Raw genomic sequence first — 27,553 nt, forward strand, 5'->3', positions numbered from 1 at the left:
AATAAAGAGAAAGGAATTTAAAAGAATGAACAAAGTATATGTAAAATATGGGATATGATTAAATGACCAAATATTCAAATTATATATATATATATTATTCTTGAAGGAGAAAAAAAGAAAAAAGCATTGAGACCCTGCTAAATGAAATAACAGCTGAAAATTTCCTAAGTCTTGAAAGACACATGGACAGCCGGATACAAGAAGCTCAGAGAACCCCAAGCAGACTCGACCAGAAGTATTCTTCTCCAAGGGATTCTGTCATCAAACTGCCAAAAGTTAAAGACTAGGAGAGAATCCTAAAGACAGTAAGAGAAAACCACCAAGTATATAAAGGAAAACCAATTAGATTAACCTCAGAAATCTTACAGGCCAGAAGAGAGTGAAATGACTTATTCAACATCTTTTTTTTTTTTTTTTTTTTTTTTTTTTACAGGCAAAGTGGACAGTGAGAGAGAGAGACAGAGAAAAAGATCTTCCTTTTGCCGTTGGTTCACCCTCCAATGGCAGCCGCGGCCGGCGCATCGTGCTGATCCAAAGCCAGGAGCCAGGAGCCAGGTGCTTTTCCTGGTCTCCCATGGGGTGCAGGGCCCAAGCACTTGGGCCATCCTCCACCGCACTCCTGGGCCACAGCAGAGAGCTGGCCTGGAAGAGGGGCAACCGGGACAGAATCCTGCGCCCCAACCGGGACTAGAACCCGGTGTGCCAGCACCGCTAGGTGGAGGATTAGCCTATTGAGCCACAGCGCCAGCCCCATATTCAACATCTTAAGAGTAGAAAACCTCCAATCAATAATATTATATCCAGTGAAGTTTCCTTTTAAAATGAAGGAGAAATAAAGTATTTTCCAGCTAAGCAAAAACTAAGAGAATTCACCACCACCAGACCAGCCTTACAAAAAATTCTGGAGGGTGTCCTGCATTAGAAGTAAACATCATTAAAACATATGGCACCACCAAACAAAGACATGACACTAAAACAAAACTATAGACCTATATCCTTACTGAATATAAACACAAAGATTCTCAACAAAATACTAGCAAATCAAATTCAAAACCACATCAGAAAGTAACATATAAAGTGAAATGAACACTACGAGAAACAGTGACTTGATCAGCCCTTGCCCTGACTGTTGATGAACAACTTAATATGTTATCCTTCTTAGTATTTTTTGTTTGTTTGTTCTACTTAATACTTTTGGTTGAATACTGTAATCAATACACAGTTATTCTTAAGTGCTGAAATTTAACTGAAAAGTGATTGCTGTTAAATATAAGAGTGAGAATAAGAGAGGGAAGAGATGTGCAATTTGGGACATGCTCAAGCTGACTTACCTCAAACGGTAGAGTTAGAAACATACCAGGGGATTCCAAGTCAATCCCATCAAGTCTCTTGGCTCTGGTGGCATGTACCAATGCCATCTCACTAGTCCAAGTGATCAATTTCTGTTCACAATTGATCATAATGATAGGACTAAGAACCAAAGGGAGCACATAAACAAGAATAGTGTCTGCAAATACTAGCTGATAGAATAAAAGAGGGAGAGAACGATCTAACATGGGAAGTGAGATACACAGCAGACCCATAGAATGGCAGATGTCCTAAACAGCACTCTGGCCCCAGAATCAGCCCTTAAGGCATGCGGATCCGGCTGAAAAGCCCATGAGAGTATTTCAGGCATGGAAAGCCAAGACACTCTGGGGGAAAAAAAAAACCTAAATGAAAGATCTCTGCAAGTGAGATCCCAGTGGAAAGAACGGGTCATCAAAGAAGGAGGTACCTTTCTCTGAAGGGAGGAGAGAACTTCCACTTTGACCATGGCCTTGTCTAAATATGATCAGAGTCGGTGAACTCAGGGGGCTTCCATAGCCTTGGCAGCTCATGACAAGAGCATAGGGTGATTACTGATACCATAAACAAGAGTGTCAATTTGTTACGTCAACAACAGGAGTCACTGTGCACTTACTCCTCATGTAGGATCTCTGTCCTTAGTGTGCTGTACATTGAAATTTAATGCTATAACTAGTACTCAAACAGTATTTTTCACTTTATGCTTCTATGTGGGTGCAAACTGTTGAAATCTTTACTTAATGTATGCCAAACTGATCTTCTGTATATAAAGAGAATCGAAAATGAATCTTGATGTGAATGGAAGGGGAGAGGGAGTGGGAAAGGGGAGGGTTGCGGGTGGGAGGGACGTTATGGGGGGGAAGCCATTGTAATCCATAAGCTGTACTTTGGAAATTTATTTTCATTAAATAAAAGTTAAAAAATTCATATGGAAACACCAAAGACCCAGAATAGCCAAAGCAATTCTGAATAAGAAAAGTCAAGCTGGAGGCATCACATTTCCTGACTCAAAGAATAGTACAAAGCTATAGTAAGTAAAACAACATGATACTGACATAAAAACCGATACATAGATCAATGGACCAGAATACAGAGTCCATAAATCGATCCACATACATACAGGCAACCAATTTTTGAGAAAAGTGCTCAGACCATGCAGCGGAGTAAGGATAATATCTCCAACAAATGTTACAGGAAAAACTGCATGTGTAGAGGAATGAAATTAGATCCATACCTCTCACAATAAACAAAAACTAAAGATGCATCAAAGACCTAAATTTAAGACCTGAGACTGCAGTTGCTAAAAGAAAACAGGGAAAACACTCTAAGACATTGGTGTAGGGGATGATTTCTTATACAAGACCCCCAAAGCAGAGGCAAAAAAACAAACTAAACAAATCAGACTATATCGAACTCAGAAGCTTTTGTACAGCGAAAGAAATGATCCATAGAGTGATGATACATCGAACAGAATGGGAAAAATATTTGCAAACCACCTATCTTACAAAGCATTAATATCTCAAATAAATCAGCAACTTATAAAACTCAGCAACAACAACAAAACCAATCCAGTTGAGAAATGGATAAAGGACTTCAACAGACAGTTCTCTAAAGAAGAAATACAAATGATCAACAAATATATGAAAAAATGCTCACATCACTAGCCATCCTGGAAATGCAAATCAAAACGTCAATGAGATATCACCTCACCCTGTCAGAATGGCCAAAATAAACAACACAGAGAATAACAAATGCTTGTGAGAATGTGGTCACTGTTGGTAGCAATGTAAATTAGTGCAGCCACTGTGGAAAATGGTGTGGAGATTTCTTAAAAGACTGCAAATAGACTTGCCACACCATTCAGCAATCCCACTACTGGGTATATACTCAAAAGATTTGAACACAAATGTATCAAAGAGATACCTGCACTACCATGTTTATAGCAACATCATTCATAATCACCAAAATTTGGAATCAACCAATGTGTCCATAATCAGATGAAAAGATAAATAAAATGTGGTATATATTATACACAATGGAATATTACTCAGCTATAAAAAGAGTGAAATTCTACCATTTGCTTCAAATGGACACAACTAGAAGATATCACGTTAAGTGAAATAAGCTGGACACAGGAAGACAAATACTGCATGTTCTCCCTTATATGTGGGAGCAAAAATTTAAAACTAAACAAAAAGAAAGAAAGAAAAAAGACAGAAATGTCTGTGTATCAGTATTGCTGCAAATACAGTTTTGTAAAACTTTGTTTTATACCTTTGTCAAACTACTATAGTCTTAGTGATGTGTGAGCACTTTAAAATTTACTGCATATAGGTGAAATGGTCATTTTTCCATTCAATTATTGTTTATAACCATTGTCTCTATTTCCACTATAAAGTGGGCACTTTTTGTTTCCTACTTGTTAAACTTATTTGGTAAAATATTAAGCCTTTTTACTATAATGTAAAAATTATGTTATCTCAAAAACTAAAAAAAAAAAAGAAAGGAAAAAGGAATGAGGGTGGGAAGAGGGGGAGAGAGGAAGGGAGGAAGGAATTATCATTATGTTCTTAGAACTGTATCTACAAAGCTCATTGATTCTGTTAAAAATTAACATCAAAAAAGATCAAAAGAAAATCTTGCTAACAGATGCTCTGCACCATGTATTGCTCTAATAACTTTACATCTCTTCCATCATTAACTTTCACAACTACCCTATGAGCAGATGCTTTTTAAAAAATATACTTATTTGAAAGTCAGAGTTACAAGAAAGAGGGAAAAACAGAGAGAGAGAGAGAGAGAGAGAGAGAAATCTTTCATCTGCTGGTTCACTCTCCAGATGCCACCATGGCCAGGATTAGACCAGGCTGAAGACAGGAGCCAGGAACTTCTTCCATATCTCCCACATAGGTGGCAGGGGCCCAAATACTTGGGCTATATCCCACTGCTTTTCCCAGGCCATTATCAAGGAGCTGGATTAGAAGTGGAACAGCCAGAACCCTAACCGGTGCACATATGGATGCCATCACTGCAGGTGGTAGCTTTACCCACTACGCCACAATGCCCACCCCATAGAGATGATTTTTATTGTTCCCATTTTCAAAATGAGAAAACCATGGCACAAGGGACAGGCACTAGGTAACTTGGTCAAGATCTGACACTTACCTTTATGGCTAACATGAATGTACCCCATACTAAAAGGTAAATAAAGCAGAGGTGCTATATTTTGATCTCTGTGATGTAATACCAGATAGAGGATTCCAATTTTCAAAAATAAAACTGCCTCCTTGTATGTTCATCTAACAGTTTCTTAGTCAACATGGTTAAGAGAAATATAAGAGGGCAGGGAGAGAAGCAGTCAACACTGGAATCATAAAGGAAGGAATTGATTAAATGCTAACATATTCTGATTCATCTTACTACTCAATCATTTTCCCATCTCTACTAGCATCTATTTTCAACAGTCATTTTCAATCTATTTATGCAATTTGAATAGAACATAATTCACCATTAAGAACTATGGATGAATTTTCCATAGGAAGTAAAACCATTGCCTCCATTTGGTTCCTGACCCAAAGAACTTAAGAGACATTTAGGGGAAAGATGGTGACTTAATATCCATTCTCTGAACATGTAACAAAGCAGGCAATTTGCCAGTGGACCCACAGCAAAATATGCCACCAATGATGACTCATGATTCATAGGGTACCAAACAGAATCCCAAGCTGGCCTGACCAACTCTGGAAATCTTTGTGACAATTAGCAGCATAAGCCTGCATTTGGTGAGCAGAACACTGGTTTGGTTTGCACCCCACCCATTCTTGAGTTTTAGCACCATAAATAAGGGCCCAGTGTGAGTTCCCAGAGAATCCTGATTCAAAGGAGATAACACAGGAAGGTACTTTTAGAAGAAAAGTTTCTGTTACAGATCTTCAGAACACATTGACTGCAGGGGTCAAAAAGGAAGGTGCAAGCAAATTTTCTTGACCAGATGATTGTGCAGGAGGATGGCAATGTGTCATGAGAAATAATATGGGTCAATGGTTAGGGCAAAGTTACTGGATCCTTTATATTCACAACAGATAAAGTCCTTGACTTGCTAGGACAAAAGAAAGCCCAATAAGAAGATGTAAAGGGGAAATGAACAAAAGGTAGAGTTTTTGTGTATTTTTCCAAGGTAAAGAGAAGACTGATGATCAATTGTATGGCCACAAGTTAACTACTGGTGGACAAACAAGGAATGAACAAAGAATGAAAAAGAATCCTGATTAGGAGAGGAGAAGACAGGATGATAATGGTAACAAAATTTAACAAAAACTAGCAGTTACTCAACACCGGACACTTTTATGACTTACTCACACGACCTTCACAATAGCATTATGAGCTTAGCATCATTATTAGTATCACTTAACAGATGAGGAAACTGAAGCTGACCGGGTTATGTGATTTAACAAGGATTATAGGAAAAATAATTGGATTTCAACCCAGCTAGTCTAACTCTGGAGTTTATGCACTTTAGTACCATACTGTATGGCTATGGGTTAAATTAATGGAACTAGTCCAAAGTCAACCAGGACGCAGATGCAGGTACTGGAGGCATCCTATGTTGTTGTCCCACTTCCATTTGCATGGGGAAAAGTCAGGATAATGATGCTCCCGAGAGTGACGGAATATCTGACTGGAAGAGAGGGATGGAAATCACGAAGTACAGTGAAATTCAAACACTCCTAAAATGACTTCTCTACTAACAGAAAAACTGCTTATAATAAGGAAGATTCATAATTAAAAAAATGGAATAGACTTCCGTGCCTGGCTTCATCTTCCTTCTCTGGACTTGACTGAGAGAACAGCCTCGCTGTGCAGGCATTTTGTGGTAATGACTTTACCATTATTAACACTGACAGTAGTTCCAGGAGGTGTCCCGTATTTACACAGCAGCCTTCGACAAAGGAGCAAAAGCACCTGGCAAACATTCTCATTTTTATTATTGATGGCTGAGATTAATAAAGTGCCTTTCTGTCAAAGAGCTCATTAATCCTTACACAGACTCCGGTGACACAAATGGGCAAGCCATCCATTTCTACATTTTACATATGGAGAAACCAGTGCCCAAGGACCTGCGTGTAATTGCTTAGCAAGAATGTGGCTGGGCCTGGAGTGAAATCATAAAGAACCAGCAGCTTTCTTCCCTTGAGAGAAGCCCGATCTCATTTATAGCTTCTTATCAGAAACATGGAGGCTTTCTATGTCTTCTGGATTCCTCTCCACAGATTTTCACTGCCTCTGCTTCAAGCTGGATTCTAACTGCTTCCCTCTAATGCTCACTCTGCCTCTATATGTCTCTCAGCCAACCCCCTTCGCCATCACTGCCAGATGTTTTTTCAAACCTGCTTTGGCAACAGAGGCTCTCCAGTGTCTATAGAAACAAATCCAGATTCCTTCATAGGTCATTTAAGGCCTCTTTCAGTCTGGCCCCTGTCTATTTCACCAGCCATCTCTTCTATGCATAGATCACACAGGCCTCAATGTCTGCAGTCCAAATCCACTCTGCTCCTTGCTCCTTCTGCTCCCTCTTCTGGGAATTACCTTTCCAACCCCAACACCGGCTACAAGGAATATGTTCACAGTTCCATGCCAACGCAGACCCTTTCATGTATCCCTCCTGGCACCTAGGTTGGCAAATCTGCTCCCCCCAGTTCTTGCCACACACATTTAACAAGACACATTCCACCTAGGACCATGGTGACTGAAGAGGCTACACCTGTCTTATGAGAATGTTCTGTCATGGAGAGTCAGAGTCCACCCTCTAGCAGGCAAGGGCTGAGAGTGAGAAATCAATCCTCGCCTCCTGGAGGCTTACAGTCTGGCAGCCTTTTTCATGGAGAGTTCCTTACCTCAACGGCAAAACACACTGCTTCCTGAATTTTCCCAAGAGTGGCACATAATAGTGACATTTTAGATGCATTAAAGAGATGTTAGCTCATTACATGCAGTGGTTCTCAAAGTACAGGATAAAGACCCCTGTGGGGTTCCCCAAAGAAGTCAAAATGAATTCCAGAGAATATAAAGACCTGGCTCACCATTGCCACTCTCATTCTCAAGCAATCTGCAGAATTTTCCAAAGGCAACACAAGGTGTGATATAACAACAGACTGAAGCAAGGAATTCAACTGCCCACTGTTAAACCAGTCTTTAAACAGATTTTCAAAAATATCATGATGCCACTTTGTCACTAAATTGTTTCTCTTTTGTGAAGAGTAGTTTTCATTAAAAACTTTATTTAGGCCGGCGCCGCAGCTCACTAGGCTAATCCTCCGCCTTGCGGCGCCGGCACACCAGGTTCTAGTCCCGGTCGGGGCACCGGATTCTGTCCCGGTTGCCCCTCTTCCAGGCCAGCTCTCTGCTGTGGCCAGGGAGTGCAGTGGAGGATGGCCCAGGTGCTTGGGCCCTGCACCCCATGGGAGACCAGGAAAAGCACCTGGCTGCTGGCTCCTGCCATCGGATCAGCGCGGTGCGCCGACCGCAGCGCGCCAGCCGCGGCGGCCATTGGGGGGTGAACCAACGGCAAAAGGAAGACCTTTCTCTCTGTCTCTCTCTCTCACTGTCCACCCTGCCTGTCAAAAAATAAAAAAATAAAAATAAAATAAAAAAACTTTATTTAGGGGCCACCATTGTGGTACAGCAGATGAAGTCCCTACTTGAGACGCCGGCATCCCCTATCAGAGGAGTCTCTTCATTAGCTAAGGCCACCCCCACCAAGATACCTTACCTGGCCCTGACCACTTAGGTATCATCTCATGCTTTAATTTAATCTGTGCAATTTAATTCACATAATTTTTGTAATTAAAAAGAAATTTAGACATCATCTTTTACAATTCTCTCAGCCACCACTGATGCTCAGCTAGGGTAACATTTATTCAAAGGCATATTGATTCCTAGAAGATCAGTTATGAAAATCCATCATCAAGATCTCTATCTTGGGCTGGCGCTGTAGCACAGCAGGTTGAAACCCCAGCCTGCAGTGCCAGTATCTCATATGGGTTCCAGTTCAGGTCCCGGCTGCTCCTCTTCCAATCCAGCTCTCTGCTATGGCCTGGGAAAACAGTGGAGGATGACACAACTCCTTGGGCCCCTGTACCCACATAGGAGACCTGGAAGAAGCTCCTGGCTCCTGGCTCCTGGCTCCTGGCTCCTGGCTCCTGGCTCCTGGCTTCAGATCAGCTCAGCTCTGGCCATTGTGGTCATTTGGGGAGTGAACCAGCGGAATGGAAGACCTCCCTCTCTCTCTGGATCTACCTCTCTCTGTAACTCTTTCAAATAAATAAAATAAAGCTTCAAAAAAAATCTCTTTCTTTTCCAGAGACTATATAACTGAAATTTTAAAATAATCTTCTAAATTCTTATACAGTATTGTGTTTCAGGTAGTATAGATTTCCTCCTCATATAAAAACCTTTTCTGTGTATTTTATCCCTTCAATGTCCTGCTATTTCCAAGTGTGGACATTATCTATGATCCATTATCACCAATTCACACCTTAACTGAAGTTCACCAGGTAAGCAAGCCAAGCAATTTGCCTCTTAACATTTCTGTTTTGACAGGAACAGTGATAGTCTCCCACCAAAGGAGCAAGTGGGAATTAGACACATTATATCAGGTTAGAAGCAGAGATAGTTGAGAATAGGAGTATCTTTTGGCTCCTTATATTGTAACACAGTCAGACATCTATACACACAAACAAAACTAGAAAACAAAGCCAATAAATGAGATCTTACTGAATATGAGACACTACATCATTAACCCGAACCCTGGTTGGCAAAATGATACTCAAAAAACCACATGACATGTTATATTTGCAGAAACTCACAAAAGGTGAAAAATAGCTTAAAGCATTTCTACCCACAATTTTCACATACTTTTTTCTTAACATTTTATTTCAAACTTGGGGGGGGGGCATTCTTGTGAATACAATATTGTTTCATACCTATATGAGAAAGCATCTCTTACTATGTCCTCACAGGTGGAAGAGACTTGCTAGTTCCTTTGTTCTATAATATATGTGGGTGTGTATATGTGTCTGTGTGTACATATACACATATATGTATATTGTATAGCATAGGGCACCAAAGTCTATACACAGTATTCCTAATGATCTCCAAGTAAGAACGGTAGGATACTTTGATTAAGCCAGTCCCAAAGGGACAAATATCATATGTTCTCCCTGATTGGTGACAACTAACCAAGCACCAAAAAGGAAACCTGTTGAAGTGAAATGGACACTATGAGAAACAGTGACTTGATCATCCCTTGTCCTGACTGTTGATGTACAATGTAATACTTTATCCATTTTAGTATTTTTTTGTTCTAGTTAATACTATTGGTTGAACTCTGTAATTAACACACAATTATTCTTAGGTGTTTAAATTTAACTGAAAAGTGATCCCTGTTAAATATAAGAGTGGGAATAAGAGAGGGAGGAGATGGACAATTTGGGACATGCTCAAGCTGACTTGCCCCAAATGGTGGAGTTAGAAACGTGCCAGGGGATTCCAATGCAATACCATCAAGGGGGCATGTACCAATGCCATCTCACTAGTCCAAGTGATCAATTTCAGTTCACAATTGATCATACTGATAGGTCTAAGAGTCAAAGGGATCAACAAGCAAGACTAGTGTCTACTAATACTAACTGATAGAATCAAAAAGGGAGAGAACAATCCAACATGGGAAGCAGGATACACAGCAGACTCATAGAATGGCAGATGTCCTAAATGGCACTCTGGCCTCAGAATCAACCCTTAAGGCACTTGGATCTGGCTGAAGAGCCCATGAGAGTATTTTAGGCATGGAAAGCCAAGACACTGTGGAAAAAAAATGACCTAAATGAAATCTTTGCGAGTGAGATTGCAGTGGAAAGAACGGGGCCATCAAAGAAGGAGGTACCTTTCTCTGAAGGGAGGAGAGAACTTCCACTTTGACTATGACCCTGTTGGAATAAGATCGAAGTCAGCAAACTCAAAAGGCTTCCGTAGCCTTGGCAACTCATGACTAGAGCCTAGGGAGATTACTGACGCCATAAACAAGAGTGTCAAATTGTTAAGTCAACAACAGGAGTCACTGTGTACTTACTCCTCATGTGGGATCTGTCCTTAATGTGTTGTCCAATGTGAAGTAATGCTATAAGTAGTACTGAAACAGTATTTTACACTCTGTGTTTCTGTGTGGGTGCAACTGATGAAATCTTTCCTTAATATATACTAAATTGATCTTCTGTATATAAAGATAATTGAAAATGAATCTTGATGTGAATGGAATGGGAGGGGGAGCGGGAGATGGGAGGGGTGTGAGTGGGAGGAAAGTTATGGAGTGTGGAAGCCATTGTAATCCATAAACTGTACTTTGGAAATTTATATTTTCTAAATGAAAGTTTAAAAAGGAAAAAAAAATAAATAGAATCATACAGAATGCAAAAAAAAAAGGAAAGTAAAACAAAATTTACACATCAACCAAAAACAATGCTGATAAATGAGAAATTAAGGTAATTTTTTCTGCCTGTGAGATTTCACAAACAATATAGGTTATCACCCAACTTATTTAAATAAGTTTGTAGACTCTCTGTCAGCTGCTTTCCAGATTGTATCCACAGATATAATTTTCTGGTAACTTTATGTAGCCTAGTAATTTTCCATGGAAGTTTCTCTAGCTATGTTTTATTTTCTCCTTGTGTCAATATTTGTTTTGCCTCTGTTTTCTATCTCCCAGTGTATGCCCCTCCTTCTGATTCTTCTTTCTTTCATCAATCATTTAACAAATGTTTTTGCAGTGCCTTCCAATGATCAGGCACTGTGATAGGTATAGAAAATTCAATGATAAATAAATCTGTCTCAAGTTTTTCACTAGCAAAGCTAGGGAAGCAAGATAGATGCAAAAAGAGACAAATAATGGATGGTGAAGCATTGTAATAACACAGTGAGGTAGATAGGCAAAGCTTCCTGTGACAGCACTAAGAAGGAATGCCAAATGGGAGGGATCAGAGATTTACAGGAGGAGATAACATCTGATGAAATCTAAGGTGAATCTAAGAACTACCTCTCAAATTTTAATGGCAGGAAATCTATGCAGAATCGTGTTAAAACATACGTTCTGAGTTAGTGAGGTCTACATAAGACTTGAAATTTCTAGCAAGTTCCAGAAGATGCCCATGCTGCTTATCTCTGGACCATCTTAGAGTAGGAAAGGTTTTAAAGAATGGCAAAGACTAAGTGCAGCTGTTACTCCATTTATCAGAATTACATCCTGATAAACCCCATTGTAAATAGAAAACATCACAACTTGAAAACGTACTTAATACACTTAACATACAGAAGAACATCATAGCTTAGTCTAGGCTACCTTCAATATGGCCAGAACATTTACATTGGCCCCCAGTTGTGCGAAAACCCTCTAACACAAAGCCTACTTCATAATAAAGTGTTGAATGGCTCACGTGGCTGACTGGGAGCCATGGCTCCCCACTTCTGGCTAACATCACAAGACTATTTTTACACTATACAGCCAGCCCAGAAAAAGATCAAGACTCAAAATTCAAAGTATGATCTCTACTGGAAGTGTATCATTTTTTGCACTCTACAATAGTAAAGTCAAAAAGGCCCAAGTTGAACATCATATGTCAAGGACCATCTGTAACGGATGGACAGGGTAAATACAGGTGAATTCTACAGTATGAAGTAAATCAGGGGTAAGAAACACCTGAGTGTGTGTGTGTGTGTGTGTGTGTGTGTTTGTGTGTGTGTGTGATGAATTTAAAGCAAACTGGCATACTCAGGTAACTGAACACATCATGAATCTAAAATGGGAGTGGATGAGTGTATGGTACAATTTAAGTGGAACACAAACTATCTGATGGACAGTAGAGTACCTTAAAGAACCTCCAAGCAGGTAACAACTACAAAACAAAGAATCTGGCTTCACTGGCACAATCAAGGACAAGAAGAAAAATAGATTAAGAAATCATGGACAAGAAGAAAAATAGTAAAAATAGATTAGGGTCAAAGAGGACTGACTTGAGAAATGTTGAGGAAATAAAAGAAGTTGACTGTATTTTCACTTATTAATTTGAAAATCAGGCCATTATTTCTTAGCATTTTTGAAGGCCTGATGTCTATTCTTAACCTGACACTTAGTGCATGTGATCTTGAAAAAGCCATTTATCATCTTTTAGTAACTGAGTCCTCATCTTAAAAAAATAAGCGAGGAATTGACCTAAATAAGCACTGTGCTTTCTTTAAACCCTAAAATTTATGAACCTATGAGGTAAATTCATCTCCTATTAAATCATAGAATCATAAAGTATATTTTTAGGATCTAACACAACACCTAAACTATAAAATATACATTGTGTGAAAAACATTGAATCTACCTAGCCAACAGGTATTAAACTTGAGATTTATTAAATCCTCCCTCTTCCTCACACAGCACATTCATTACCAAGTTCAGTTGTTTGATATGTATTGCCTACTGGCAATTCTTTGATTTATGTCCTTATTACCTTTTAACTGTATCCCTGCAATAGCACCTCCAGTGTTCTCTCTGGCTCAATCTAATCCTCTTCCAAACACTCTCTGAGAAATTGAAGAATTCTGGAGTCAGAAAGACCTAGGCTTGCATGCTAAGTTGACTATTTCTTAACTGTATGACTGCCAGTAAGTTATTTAACCTCTCTAATTTTCCTTATCTGTAAACCATAGGAATTATATGAAGATTAAATGTTTCTAAATTGTTTAGCATAGTGCCTATCACATGGTAAGACCTCAACACAGATTACTTAATATTTTGAAAGACACATATCAAAAAGAGTTGAGTCAGTACTTCACAAAAGATAGGGTATAAATGACAGTGACAGAGTAAAAGAGTTATATTATGAAAGATCTCTCAGTACCACTAAGGAAAATTAAAAGGCCAACTAAAAAATGAGAAAAGATTTTTCATTAGTTATCAGCAAAATGCAAATTAATACTTCTATGAGTATAATTATATATTCAAGTGCTGATGGGGATGTAGAGTTTTCAGATACTGCTGCTGGGAGTGCAAAATGATACAACCAACTGGGAACAAGACTTCGGAATTACTTAATAAAATGAAAGGTGTGCATATCCGAGACTTAGCAGTTCCTTCCCTGATATCCTAGAGAAGTTCTTGCACATATGTTATTGAGTCTAGGAGCAATAATATATATAAGCATAAAACTGATGTTTTATGCATATACTTATATTAGGTAAACAATATAGAAACAAGCCAAATGCTCACCAATAGTTAAGGTATTTTGGTATATTCATAGAAAAAATATTATACAATAATTTACATGACTAACACATGCATGAATAAAGAAGAAGCTCAAAGTATTTAGCAAATACTCATGCAAAAAGAATATGAAGATGGCAATTACAAATACATAGAATTGAAGCATAGACTAAAAGTAAGAGTTATAGTATTGAGAAACACATATAGATGGAAAGCTTACAGAGAAAAGCAAGGAGTAACCTAACAAAGGCAGGATAGCAGTTAGTGGTTGCCTTCAGTGAGGAAGAAAATGCATGAGAAATGAAATGGACACACAAGGAGTTTGCTGGGGGCCTTTTCCTTAATATCAGTGGTAGTTACATGATGTTTGACTTATAATTATTTTTTAACTTGTACAAGCTTTATATACTCTAATGTGTCTGACATTATTTCACATCTAGAAAATAAGTTGATCATGTGATTCTCCTATTTAAAATCTTTTTTTAAAGACTTTTTTATTATTCATTTGAGAGATAGTTACAGATCGAGGGAGAGACAAAGACAAAGGTCTCCTATCCTCTGATTCACTCCTGAAATGGCCACAACAGCCGGAGCTGGGCCAATCTGAAGCCAGGAGCCAGGGGCTTCTTCCGGTTCTCCCACATGGATGCAGGGGCCCAAGCACTTGGGTCATCTTCTACTGCTTTCCCAGGCCATCACAGAGGAGCAGCCAGGACATGAACCGAACTGGCACCCATATGAGAGGCTGGCACCACAGGTGGAGCAGACTTAGCTCACTAGGCCACAGTGCTGGTCTAGTTAGAATTAAAAAGGAGAGAATGATCCTACATGGGAAGTGGGATACAGAGCAGACTCATGAAATGGCAAACACCTTAAACAGCACTCTGGTCTCAGAATCAGCCCTGAAGGCATTCAGATCTGGCTAAAAAGACCATGAGAGTTTCACAGGCATGGAAAGCCAAGACACTGTGGCAAAAAAATGACCTAAATGAAATATCTCTGTGAGTGAGATCCCGGCAGAAAGAATGGGCCATCAAAGAAGGAGGTACCTTTCTCTGAAGGGAGGAGAGAACTTCCACTTTGACTATGGCCTTACTAAATAAGATTGGAGTTGTGAATTCAAGAGGCTTCCATAGCCTTGGCAGCTTATGACAAGACTCTTGGGTGATTACTAGAACCATAAATAAGAGTGTCAATTGTTAAATCAACAACAGGAGTCACTGTGCACCTACCCCTCATGTAGGATCTATGTCCTTAATGTGTTGTACTATGCGAATTAATGCTAAAACTACTACCCAAATAGTACTCTATACTTTGTGTGTCTGTGTGGGTGCAGTCTGTTGAAATCCTTACTTAGTATATACTAAATTGATCTTCTGTATACAAAGATAATTTAAAATGAATCTTGATGAAGAATGGAATAGGAGCGGGAGTGGGAGATGGGATGGTTGCAGGTGGGAGGGAGGTTATGGGGGGAAGAGCCACTATAATCCAAAAGTTGTTTTTTGGAAATTTATATTTATTAAATAAAAGTTGAAAAAAAAGAAAAGTAAAAAAATCATAATAATAAAAATAAATAAATAAAATCTTTTAAAAGAACTTCACTCTGGAATAATATTCAAACTCCGTAGCCTTATCAAAGAAGCCTCTCATGATTTGTCTCCGTTGTACCCTGCCACTATAATTTATGCCCTAGCACAGTAGCTGATACTGAGTGTCCCACACATAATTTGGTACTGTGCATTAATTCCTCAATTCCTCAAGCTAAGTTCTTAACATGTTTAATAATCCACTAAAATATCACTTTTTTTTTTTTTGGACAGGCAGAGTTAGACAGCGAGAGAGAGAGACAAGAGAGAAAGGTCTTCCTTTTTCTGTTGGTTCACCCCCAAAGTACCCGCTACAGCCGGCGTATTGCGCCGATCTGAAGCCAGGAGCCAGGTGCTTCCTCCTGGTCTCCCATGCAGGTGCAGGGCCCAAGGACCTGGGCCATCCTCCACTGCCTTTCCGGGCCACAGCAGAGAGCTGGACTGGAAGAGGAGTAACCAGGACAGAATCCGGTGCCCCAACTGGGACTAGAACCCAGGGTGCTGGTGCCGTAGGCAGAGGATTAGCCTAGTGAGCTGAGGCGCTAGCAAAATGTCACTTCTAAGATGGGTGCTTGGCCTAGTAGTTTATATGCCAGTTAAGATTTCCAGATCCCCTATCAAAGTACCTGGGTTCAAGTTCTAGCTGTGCATGTTCACTTTCCTCTTGTCCCTATCTCAAATAATTTTTTTTAAAAAAAGCACTTCCTCTGAGAAGCCTTCCTGGACTTATCCCCTCCACATCTGTACTAGATTGTGTGTTGCACTTCCTTTGGCATCCTGTATCTACCTACCTCTGTGACAGTAAATTACAAGTACCACATTATTTAGAATATTCCTATCCCATTAATAGCACATTTTATTATAAATCTCACACTCATGAGACTGAAATTTCCTTTAAAGCAAGAACTGTCTTTCAACTATCCCTAAAACTGAGCATAATATCTACATCACAGATTCTTAATAAATGTTTACTTAATGAATACAAGATTACAATGAGGACAGCACAATAAATGTGTTCTACGTCACTAGGAGTAACATGTAACTCCACAAATGAGGTTCAGCCCATGTAAGATGACCCTTATTTTAGTTCAAAAATGGTTGATTATTGATAATTATACATGATTCCTTCTTTGTAACCAACACTCATTGAATAAGTGTTGATTAAGCACAGTACAGTGAAGACTATTAGATCAGCTTTCTCAATATAATCACAGGCCACTATAAAAAATCGTGTTGTGAAACTATACAATGGATGTCATCAAGACTTTGCAGTTATAAGCCATGCACTAACTCACAGAGCAGCCTACCTATTACAGAATTCCATAAACCAGTAGACACTGATCACTAGCTCAAAAGAGCTTCTTTTGGAGTCTTACAAGCACTATTGTCATACTCTACTTCTCAAAAACGCTATTTGACAGATTATAACTCATTCATCGCTGCTGGAGTCTATTGACTATTGACTTTGGTGACTAAGAAGCATCAAGCATTTGATTTAAAAAGATATTTTAGCTGTGTGTTCTCCTATTTATATAAAATAGTAAGTTATAAAAGTTTTATCAACTAGACAGAGCAACTGAATTGGATTTTAATATTTTGTATTGAACAAAAGAATTTATAAGCTAAAATGCTCACAAACTTAGCTTTATGAAACTGTGATGTGATTTTCTTCCTTTATTTCTGAAACCCTAAATATTAAGTGCATGTGTATGTGTATGTGTGTGTGTCTATGCAAGTATTTCTGAAAGAAATTTATCATCATAATATAGCTCAGAACCATATTTTCTGTTAAAAGATTAATCAATAAAATAGTATTATGCTGCAAATAGGAAAATCTGCTTAAAAATAATGTATCCAACTGTTACTCTGCCATATGAAATTATTAATTGTAGCCATCTTACATAGACTGATATTGTCATCCACAGGGGCCATATCATGGTTCATCTCAAGACCTTGTACTGCTATAGGTGTTATCATTAGTACCACATCATCAATTAAACATTCTTTCATTCTTTCCCATTGATTTTCTCTTTTTTAGTTGACATTATTTGGAGCAGTATCTTTTCTGATCCAAATGTTAAATATGCAATATCTCAATTGGCTATGCAGCTCACTGGTTTCATGCTAAGGATCGTTTTTAAACTCATAACTCACCACTGCTTGTAAGGTTTCTCATCGATAGGAACTGGGTCTAATTCAACAGCTTCTTGCATACATTGCCATAACGAAGATCTGAGATGGTCCTGCTGTTGGTATTTCTCACACTAGCCTAAAATCAAAGCAAGAACACAGATGGGTTTTATTTTAAGATTTAAATGAGAATTGCACTTGCACTTTGAAAAAACAAGACTGACATCAAAGACAATTGGTTCCCAGGTGGCAGGGTACAAAGAGAAGAAATGAAGCATCTCAGGGTGTATAACTCAGTTCAGAATTTACCACAAGCACAAATATTTTGGTGCTACCAATACCAGATTATGTGGGCAGTTTAAAGTCTGTACATATGCCTAATTAGTAACTGTTATTTGGATTGATAGGCATATTTGTTTTTGTGATAGACATGGATTTGATTTTGTAATGTAAGCCTCACTAGCAGCCTCAACTGAGGCAGCTCCACTATTACAGCTGTCTGCATATCCTCCTTTTCATATAAGATTTCAATGGAACAATGGGTTATATTTTTAGCAATAAAAGGAAGAGAGAAATTTATAAACCTCTGATATGTATAAAATAAACTGAAGTTGATCTGAAGTTAGAACGAGACCTGTAGTTATGTTCTGTCATAATATGACCTAGTTACACACCTACTTTTTCAATCTTATTGCACTTTACTTCCCAATATTAGAGTGGACCAGATTTTCCATAACTGTACCAGTTTCCAAGGTTCCACCCATTGTCAAAATGTAAGGTTTTGATTTCTAGTTTGAAAAGTATGGGCACCATCCTCAAAATCAGCCTCCTCTCTGCTCTCAGTAAGAATATCTTTCCTGGCCAGATGCTCACAAACACTCCTTTGTAATACCCATCCCACCACCCTCTCCAACCCCAATCTCTACCCCCAGTATGGCCTCCATTCCCACTTGCCACCATTTCAGAGGAGATAAATTTGCCCTCTGAATTTGTATTTCATCTATTGTCAAATCACTCACTCATATGGGCCTTTGACCATATGCCATCTTTACTGTTATGTAACCTCATGTCCCCACATGTCTCTAAGCTACATAAGGCAGAAACTTTGTTCTAGCTTCTCTCTCTCTCTTTTTTTTTTTTTTTTTTTTTTTTTTTTTTTTTTTGGACAGGCAGAGTGGACAGTGAGAGAGAGAGAAAGGTCTTCCTTTTGCCATTGGTTCACCCTCCAATGGCCGCCACAGCTGGTGCAGGAGCCAGGTGCTTCTCCTGGTCTCCCTCCACCGCACTCCCGGGCCACAGCAGAGAGCTGGACTGGAAGAGGGGCAACCGGGACAGAATCCGGTGCCCTGACCGGGACTAGAACCCAGGGTGCCAGCGCCGCAGGTGGAGGATTAGACTATTGAGCCGCAGCGCCGGCCTGTTCTAGCTTCTCAATCTCTTCTACTCATAGAACTTAGCAGAGAACTCTGTACAAGGGTGACATTCATTCAATGAGACTTTATTTTGCCCCTACTATGTGCCAACAGACAACATTAGTCCCTGCCAGAGATAGCAATTTCGTAGAGAACACAAGTAACATGGGAACAGGTGATTACTGTACTACATGGTAACTGCTGACATGAAGCTTTGTTCTATAGACACCGGAAACACATTTCCAAATAAATAGGCCTAAGATCTCTATTCACCATCAGTGTTTTCAAATCTTATTTCCAATTTGCTTTACGAAAGTCATTCTCAGGAAGCATCTAGAACATTCAGTCTGGTTAACATCCACAAGCCAGGAGTCAGCTTGGCTTCTAAGAAGTCAAGTCACTAAGGTGAATTCCTAGCACTATTAAGCTAATGCTGTTTTTGCTTTGGTTTTGATTCTTCCTATTATACAAAAAAAAGCAAGAGAAATAGAGAAATATCACTTGTAACTGTAAAAATCATTCAGCAAATGCCTCATTGTCCTGAAAGGGAGCATTGCCTTAAACCTGCAGGGTTTCAGAGTGGCTGTGGTTAGGAATGCTTCCAAGCAGACTTAAGTGTTTTTTCTTCTACTCTAAACTTGAATTTCCATTCCTAGAAGTACTATTTCTATAAGCCTGTGAGCTTCATGTATCAGAGTCACAGATAACAGTGAAGGAGGCCATAGTGGCATATTGTGGATCCACAACATCTGTTGAACTAGAAAATCCTTTACCAAAAATGGGCATGAGTTTGAGGTCTACTTTTCAAACCTATAATGTTTCTCTCTACTTAGGGATTTTCATTATTACCTGATGCCATTGCTTGGCATTTCTAACAAGATTCACAATGAGAAATGAAGATTCTCTCCATTAAATACAGAGGAAAATTAAAAAAAAAAAACTGGTAACCAAAACATAAAGGTATTTTCATTTTCCCCTTCTTTGTCTAGATTTGCTCATAAGGATAAAATGGATTCAGACCCAAAAGTCTGGAGTCAAATCTTTACAACTTCACTAGGAAAACACGTACACGTAGGTCAATCTCTGGAACCTGGGCACCAATCATAAATCATGTTTTCTCTTCCAAACAATCAAACTGCAGCATGATCTTTTATCTGAATCAGTAGCACAGTGTCTCATCTCAGACTTATGTAATGCAACAAATATATCCAATGTGCTAAAGAAACAGATGAATCTCTTCTGCCTTTCCTGCATCTCCCCCAGCAGTCTGAGGCCCAAGTTTTTCCCCAAGTCCTTGATCCTCATAAGAAGGTGCATGCATAATAGATGTGTGTGTGGTAGGAAGGCGGCACTCAGCAAGCCTGCAGTAAATACAGCCTTGTACTCATTCTTGCTGTTACTGGACACTTCTGTGACTCTTTTTTGCACGATTGTTGCAGTGCCCAACCAAAAGCTCAAAAAGAGATTGCAAAAGGAAACTGAACTGTCAATGAGGAAAAGATTTAAATCACCCATGTATTTGCCTATTATTCTAATTGCAGGAAGTCTCTTTCACTTTGATTTTTATTATTCTGATAAGCAACCAAGCAATCATTCAATTCTAACCCACCAGCAAAGTCCTTTAGCTGCCAGTGTGACCTGAGGCCAGAACTAGAGCAAGAAGGGAAGCCATTGGTTAACAGAAAAGACATTAACAGACAAGAATGAGGACATTAGCAGACGAGAAAACTCCCAGTTGGTCTTCCTCATCATTGACATGGGAAGATTTTGTAACTAAGCTTACAGCCTAAGAAATAGATTCACTGACATGAAACCACGATAAAACTTTAAAAATATATGTGTGCCTTTAAACATGGGGAGCTCTTTCATATTATCTAAAGAAATTCCTTTTACATATGATATTCCTGAAGGATACACTAACAAGGGAAATCCCATGAAATGTCCTGTAAATTTTAAATACTTATATGCTATTGCACCCACACACTCCTGATTCACTCTAACCTTGAAAAATATGGACCACGTACTATGAAACCTTTAAATACTGATAGCTACAGACGTACCAGACAATGACAGCAAAAACCACACTCAGTCCCTCTGGGATCTGCTCATAAACATCCCCTTCCAGTGAGGCAAACACACTCCTCCCAGCAGCAGATGCTGCTCTTGGGGGGAGCAGGCAGGAAGCTGGAGGCAGCTGATGTCTCCACTCTGCATCTCATTTCTTATCGCCTCATCACCAAGAATCTTTGTACTGAAACTGTGAAGATTTTGTAAGAACAGGAAGCCCCTCAAAGATACTTTAATTTGCACCAGCAGGAGGGAAGGATATGTAAATGAGGAAACAGGAAGGCTAATAATTAAGGTCATGCCACCTTTGTCATCTGATTTTCTAGTTTCATTGTGGGGGAGCAAAAATCCCGTTTGCACCATGTGATCAAAGAAGATAACCCAAGACTTTCTGTCCATTCTGAGAATAAGCTCAAGGTAAAGAAGGGAGTACATACGAGGGGCAGCAGAATTGCTCCATTCAAACTGTCCAGTCCTAAGACCCAGGGGTCAGAAGCCTGTGAGCTCACTCAGGAGCCCTGCTACCTATACTCACAACATGCATGCTTACCTAAAGCAGAAAATTTACAGAAGACTCCCTGGGCGAAATGGTCACCACTGCAACCATTTTAGGCCATTGGTCAGCATTCTGTGGGATATTCCATGGTCCAGCAGCTGGCAGGGAGAAACTGGACCTTGGGCTGGCAATGCCTGGTGTACCAACACCCATTTTCCTTGTGTCTCAGCGGTGGCCTGTCCCATATGACTTAGCCTGCCTCTTTCCCGTCAGCTCGTGAAAGTTACCATCAACACACCAGAAGCAGACAGGGCTGCTGTATAGACATTGCCAGGCTCTGCAGCAAAGGCTGCCCATGTAAACAGCCCTGTGACAGCTCCAGAGCCTACTGCCATGGGACAAGCCATTCTTTTCCTGTGGCTGCAACTGCCGTACCTTGGGAAGTTATTTGTTTAAGGATGTAAAAACAGAGACTCTGTCTTCAGATTCAAAGGAAAAAGGATAAATATATATGTATATATATATATATAATTTTCTTGGACTATCTATATAATCTGACTTAGTTGAAGATTTTCCAATATATCACATTTATTTTCCTGAAGGCACAAATACCAATATTCTGATAAACTGACATGCTCACTGACTATGATACACCTGTATTTTTTTTTCCAAAATAGCTCTGACATTTCTAGGGGACACAGTATCCCAGTATAGAATACCTGGGAATCTTGCCATTAAAAAACAATGAAGAAGAAATCTGCCTGGTGTGACTAGGAGATCACTTTCTTAAAGTGACCCCTTACCTATGTGACTGCAGTGTCAATGATTCGTCTTATCTCTAGCCTGACCCCTGTTCTGTGCTCCTCTTCCCATCCCAGATTTAACCTGGAGTTGCTCTGCAAGAGTAGTGCCATTGCTTTTGCACCTAAAATACATATAATTACCATCCCTTACTTAAACATAATTCCAAATATTTATTTAAGTTATACCTCTCAGGGAGTAAACATAAATGCGTACTAAAAGACATGATTTTTTTTTAATGTTTTATGGAACCCATAGCAATTCTCAGAAATGGTACTGAGGTCAGCACTTCTGACAAGCACAGCTGTTTTCTCTCTTCTCCTCCTCCTCCTCCTCCACCCCCCAATGTATTTGCTCCTCAAGATCTTCCCTTCTATAGCTGTGCATTGGTCTAAAGTCCCCTGGTCACAATAAGAATGCTCCCTCCCACCTTCTGTCACCCCTCACTCCAAACAGCAAGGCTTCAACACGCCCGGGTCTAGGAAGAGGTGTGCGGCACAGAGGAAAATGCTGGTGGTTTCTGGCCTTGGAGAGTTCGCTTGATTCACCTGCTTCCCACCCCATCTCCCTGCCCACCTCCCCACTTCAACTCCCCCTCCCACCCCACCAGGAGCAATCACCCCACCCTCCAAACCCAGGTCGGAGCCGAGAATGAGCAAATAGACACCTACCATTCCGTGCCTGAGAACTAGGGTCCTGATCCGGCAGTCTTTGCCCCAGAAATCCTCCCTACTTGCTTCTCATTAACCACATTCCGAACTGTGACAAGGAGGAGATTCCTTAGAGGTGGGCAAATGGTTTAAAATTAATGATGGACAGGTGATTTCCAAGAAAGCCCAATCTTAAACTCACTCACACCCCTAGAAATTGAGGGGTGAGGCGAAAAAAAGAAATTTGTAAAAATGAAAAAAGAAAAGAAAAAGGTAAGCATGTAATAAGCACCACCCACCCCCATAAAAATAAAAAGAGAAGGGGAGGTTTAGAAAAGAAAAGGAAAAAAAAAGATGACGACGAGGACGAGTGGCTTGCTGAATCACCCTCTTTCACTGCCTGGAAACCATTGTGCAGCGTGATGCTGCCGGTACCATTGTGGAACCTACCAGAGGAGACGGACAGAGGGCTTGGGGAATGGGGTTTCTATGGCAACCGAAAGGAGCACACATGACGTCAAAGCCCAGAGAGGTCTAGGGAGGGGTACAAGGGGGGAAGAGAGAGAGGAAAAAGTCTATGTGCGGCTACAAGCTCCAGCGTTTTCTGCTGAAATGAGGACCGGGCAAAATGTAAAAGAACGGGGTGCCTTGGAAGCCGGAATCTGCAACTCCATCCGGGAGCCTTCTGCACAACACAGAAAAACAATTTCCTCGGCGCAGCTCTGTCCCTTTGCCCTGCAGCCCTGACTGAGGAACAAATTCGCAAATTCGCAGACGGAAAAAAATATTCAAATGCAGGCAACCTCTGCTTTTCACCTCTCTGGAGCTTTTTGTAAACAGCAGGAAGACCCATGCAGTACCTCCAAATATCAAAACAAGCTAGATGCACAATCACGTCGGGGGAGAAGGGAGCACTAGTCTTGCCTGGACCCCAGGGTCGTTTGCACCGCACTCTTCCCCTTCCCTGTTTGCTGTTTTCCTAAAAATCCTGATAAACAACCACTAAACCAAACTCACCAGACTAATGCTGAGCTTGCAATTTGAGTGTAGAAAGAAAATACTGATTATTTAACAAATCAAGATTTTTTTTTAATTGCAGATAATTCCCTGGAAAACTGGTACAAATAACATTATTACTATTTGCTGCAAATATCTCAAATTTTATTTAAGTAATTTGCTTTGTTTTTGAATATTACAAGGGTATTTTAAGTCTCCAGAGAATTTTATATCTATAAATAGTTTCTTGCAACAAGAACAGTCCACTAGTTTTACTAAAAAAAAAAAAAATTAAGTTCATCAAATTTTTTAAAATCTTGTTGTACATAAGGAAAATTTTCACTATGTAATTTGCTGAAACCAACTCCAGCCCTTGGATTTCTCAAATTACATGATATGATGCAATTCTTTGTTCACTTAAACACCTTTGGGGTGGGTTTCTAACTATTGCAATCCAGTCCTAGGGCTGGGTTTACACAAATCCAAATGGTTTTAGAGCTATCCTACTTATATGAGTCAGGGGCTTTCTCCATATGTTAATGGAAAAATCATAACAGTCAACACATAAACTTGGTAGTAATTGTGGACAGTGAAGTACATCATAAACTGCATGGGACCACAAAAGTTTTTAGTGTTTTTGTTATTGTTACTGCTGTTTTGTTCAGGAAGAAAATTACAAATATATATATACATATATATATATATATATATATGGTGAGCTTTCTGTCATTTTAGTCCATTGGACAAGTTTTTTGATGTCTCTTTGCTCTAATTTCAAATTCAAAAAAGTTGATTACCTTTAGTCTTCACAATTAGCCTACCTCTACAAGAAGACTGCTTCTGGCAAAAACATGGATTGATGGCCAATTTCATTATCCAAAGTAACTGGCATTTGGCATTCTAGTTTTTAAATTATTGTAGTTTAGGTTTAGATATAAAAAGTCAATTCCCAATAATTTAATATTAATGTGGAAAATAAACTTCAACTCTTCTCTCATTGTAAACATAAATATTAATTCAAGATGAATTGTATACCTAATATAAAAGCTAAAAGCTAAAAAGCTAATAAAATATCTTTTGGAAGAAAGGATAGCTTTCGTATCTTGAAGTAAGCAAAATTTCTGAAGACACAGAAAGTACTCACCATAATAGAAAATACAAATAGATTTCACCAAAATTAAAAACTTCCACTTATCCAAAATCATCATTAAGAAAATAGATAGATCTTTCTCTCTGTCTCTCTCTCTCACTGTCCACTCTGCCTGTCAAAAAAAAAGAAAATAGATAAGCCACAGACTAGAAGGAAATATTCTTTATATACATCTGAAAATATTATTGAGACTCACAGATTTAGATGATTTTAAAAATCTCAATTCAATAAAAAACAATTTGAGCAGGCATTTGACAAAGGAAGATTTATAAGTGACCAATAAGCACATGAAGAAGTATTCAACAGCATTATTCAAGAAACAAATGCAAATGAAAACCACAATGAAATATCATTTCATACACACACACACACACACACACACACACAAATGGCTTAAATTAAAAAGACTAATGCCACCAAATATTGGCAGGGATAAGGAAAAATCAGAACTCTCATTCATTATGTGGGGAAATGGCTTGTCAGTTTTTATAACGATAAACATATACCTCCAGTATGACTCAACAATTCTATTCATAAATTTTACCTAAGAGAAATATAAATGCACCAAAAAAAGTTGTACATAAATGTTTCTGTCAGCTTTATTTGTAATAAACAACCCAGAGTATATAAAAAAAAATAGAGAAGCAAATTATGGCCTATTCACACATGTGTGTTGTCTGTGATAGACCACTACTCAGCAAAAGAACAAGAAGGGCAACGAGGAACAGGTTAAAATCAACCCTTTCCATCCAGTAGATATTGATTCTTGATAACATTAATTACACAGAGATACATAGCAACCTTGGTAGATTTGGAGGTAGATTTTATCATTCTCAAACTACTCATTTCAGTAATAGTTACATTATTAAAATTGTCATTTATGTCTGGGCAAGGCCAAATCCAGGAGTCAGACACTCCATCTTGGTCTCCCACATGGGTAGCAGGGGGCCTAAGTACTAGGGCCATCTTCTACTGCTTTCTCAGGAACATTAGCAGGAAGCTAGATTGGAAGTAGAGCAGCCAGGACTCAAACAGCACTCCAACATGGGATGCCAGTGTTGCATGCAGTGACCCCCTGTGCCACAATGCCAGCCCCATTACAGTTTAGTTTTAAAAATCAACATGTAAAGGAGTTCCTATTCATTACTGGACAAAACAAAACATTCCTAATGCATTTCTCTATTGGCACTGTCAATCCAACACAATATGTGTGAAAGCCTCTATCTCAAAGAAATTTTTATTAATGAAAAGAGAGAAAAGATACCTATGGTGATTATTGTGTTTGCCATGTAATGTGCATGTATGTAACTACACACACCATATAAACTCTTAACAAAAATGTCCCCTTCCTTTCATTTGGCATTTCCTCTACTGTGTTTTGCATTGCTCTAACTTTCTGAGTATATCTTACTTTATGCATCTTTATTTCTCACTGTCTTCCCTGGAAGTTCTATTACCAGGAGCTGAGCATTTCATCTTACACAAGATGAAATAAATATTTGTGACTGATTATAATTAGATATGATTTATCATTCCTTTTCCAGCTAATAAACTTTTTATATAAAATATTATAAAGTATTAAGTTCAGCAATACCCATGTTAAAACAGATCATTTCTATTACAATATTGCATATCTGAACTTTGTGTTGAGGTATAAAAACACCTTCACTGTTTCAAACTGTTTAATGTGCTTTCAAGTGAAAATGTACGAGTATTTAACCTAGAAAGATGACTTGATTTCTGTCAGTACTATCAATAAGGGTTTCTGGAGGGGCCAACACTGTGACCTATTGAGTTAGGCAGCCACCTACAACACCCACATTGCATATGGGTGCCAGTTCAAGTCCCGGCTGCTCCACTTCCAATCCAGCTCCCTGTTAATATGCCTGGGAAAGTAGCAGAAGATGGCCCAAGTTCTTGGACCCCGACACCCACATGGGAGACCCAGACGAAGTTCCTAGCTCCTGGCTTTGGCCTGGCAGTTGCAGTCGTTTGGGGTGTGAAGCAGCAGATGGAAGACCTCTCTAAGCAGCAGATGGAAGACCTCTCTCTCTCTCTCTCTCTAACTCTGAATTTCAAATAAATTAAATAAATCTTTTTTAAAAAGTTTCTGAAAGATTTTTAAATTATTTGGTGAACGTAAGTTCCTATTTTCAAAAACAGAGTTGTATTTAGTATCCCTCTCTATAAGTCTCTTAAGTTGATGGCATGTGCATTGTCTGTGATAGAAAGATAGATGCAGGAATCTCTTTTGTTCTCCTTATTAATACAAACCTTGGGATGTTACATATTCAGTCCAAACCACTAAAACATGCAGCAATAATAGACAAATCCGCAAAACAGTATTTTGAGTGAAAAATATGAGTATACACTAATATATTCACTTATATGAAGTTCTAGAACAGAAAACACTCTTCTGTGGTGACAGAAATTAGAACTCTGATTGCCTGATGGAGGCATGCATTTGAGGACTGTATTGAGAGTTGGGGGAAATGTCTATAGTGATGGAAACGTTCTGCTCTTGATAGAGCCAGGAGTTATCACATGTGCCAGGAGTTGTGTAACTCTTTAGATATGTGCATTTCACTCTGTCTGAATCAAATTGCTGGTAAGACAC

General features: G+C 39.2%; 1 protein-coding gene across 5 annotated transcripts in view; it reads right to left on the reverse strand.

Moving 5' to 3' along the window:
- MAPK10 (mitogen-activated protein kinase 10) overlaps positions 1–23,251 on the reverse strand; it is a 324,977-nt gene extending 301,726 nt beyond the window's left edge. For 2 of the 5 annotated variants that reach the window (XM_051819603.2, XM_051819602.2), the window contains exons 1-2: positions 22,812–23,251; positions 17,389–17,503 (exon numbers count right to left, since the gene is read on the reverse strand). The gene's annotated coding sequence lies outside the window, so the exon portion shown is untranslated. The remainder of the gene's footprint in view (positions 1–17,388; positions 17,504–22,811) is intronic. The other 3 variants (XM_017347438.3, XM_051819606.2, XM_051819604.2) reach the window with 2 other exon arrangements.
- Between the last annotated feature and the right edge of the window lie 4,302 nt (positions 23,252–27,553).

Source organism: Oryctolagus cuniculus, chromosome 8 (assembly GCF_964237555.1).
Source record: "Oryctolagus cuniculus chromosome 8, mOryCun1.1, whole genome shotgun sequence".
Lineage (NCBI taxonomy): Eukaryota > Metazoa > Chordata > Mammalia > Lagomorpha > Leporidae > Oryctolagus > Oryctolagus cuniculus.